The 1,534-nt window shown below is 48.6% G+C and overlaps 1 pseudogene; it reads left to right on the forward strand.

Annotated features, from left to right (window-relative positions):
* The first annotated feature begins 334 nt into the window (after positions 1–334).
* Positions 335–812, forward strand: LOC100941394 (annotated as a pseudogene).
* The last annotated feature ends 722 nt before the right edge of the window (positions 813–1,534 follow it).

Here is a 1,534-nt window from a genome sequence, read left to right on the forward strand (position 1 = left end):
AAAAGGGCTCTCATTGCTGCAGGGGATCTACCCACCACAGGCTCTGTGCTGGGCCATTCTCATGCCATACCCTGTCTCAGCAATCACACCCACAACTGCAAATACCATTCTTATGCCAGGAAGTCCCAAATGTATACCAGGGAGGTTATTTCTGGATTCCAGACACACATCTTTACTTAATGGTTCACAGACACCTAAATTTCAACATGCTCAAAACTGAATTCACAGTCTCTATTATGAACTACATGTTCGTGTCTCTCTGAAATTCTTATGCTGAAATCTAATCCCCACTTCTTCCACAGGAGGCTTACACGCCACCAGTTGTGCCACCACCATGTCTATAGTGATCCCTGAGAAGTTCCAGCCCATTTTGCTAGTACTCAACATCAACATCAATGGGTGGTGGAAAATAGCCTTTGCCATCACCGCTGTTAAGGGTGTGGGTGGAAGATCTGCTCATGTAGTGTTGAGAAAAGCAGACGTTGACCTTGCCAAGAGGGCAGGAGAACTCAGAGGATGAAGTGGAATGCGTGATTACCATTATGCAGAATCCATGCCAGTACAAGATCCTAGACTGGTTTTTAAATAGACAAAAGGACGTAAAGGATGGAAAATACAGCCAGGTCCTGACCAATGGTCTGGACAATAAGCTCCAGGAAGACCTGCAGCAGCTGAAGAAGATTCGGGCCCATAGAGGGCGGCTCCACTTCTGGGGCCTTCGTGTCCGAGGCCAGCACCCCAAGGTAATGGCAACTGGCCACCATGGCCATACTGTGGGTGTGTCCAAGAAGAAATAAGTCTATAGGCCTTGTCTGTTAATAAAACGTTTACATACCTATGGGGAAAAAAAAGGATATCTAATCCCCAATGTGATGGCATTAGGAAGTGGGGCCTTTGGGGGTAGTTTATGTGGGTACAGCCCTCATAAATGGGGCTAGTGTCCCTCCAGGGGACCCTCCAGGTCTTTCTTCCACGAAGTGACAGCCACCTGCAACCCAGAAGAGGGAGCACAAGCACACCATGATCTCAGACTCCTGCCCTCCAACGCTAAGAGAAATATATTTCAGTGGTTTATCTACCACCTGGTCTATGGTACTTTGAGAAAATCACCAAATTGGACCAAACCGCCTCTTTCCTGGTCCCTGTTCTTCCTTCCCCTTACCTCCTTCAGGGTACTGCCCCATCTCTCAACCACTGTTCCAGCTCCAAACCTGAGAAGAACTCTTGACTTCTTCTTCCTCCCCTACATCTAATTCTCCCTGCCAGATACCCCTCAGATGAGCCCACCCATCCCTGTGGCCACGACTCAGTCTTACTCCCACCCTGTCTCCTGACCTCTGGAGCCTTCTTACAACCTAGGCAGTCTTTGTAAAATTAGGAATATGATGGTCCCTGTCTGTGCCACTCTTCCTCTACAACTGCATCCCAGCTTCCCTGACCTCCCAAATGCTCTCTCCTTCCCACCCAAACTCCACATGATGTTTCTATTTCCATCTTCTCTCTTCAGGGGCTGCCCTTCCCACTCCAGTAGTTC

Source organism: Otolemur garnettii, unplaced genomic scaffold (genome assembly GCF_000181295.1).
Source record: "Otolemur garnettii isolate 467f Iridium unplaced genomic scaffold, OtoGar3 scaffold00003, whole genome shotgun sequence".
In the NCBI taxonomy this organism is placed as follows: domain Eukaryota; kingdom Metazoa; phylum Chordata; class Mammalia; order Primates; family Galagidae; genus Otolemur; species Otolemur garnettii.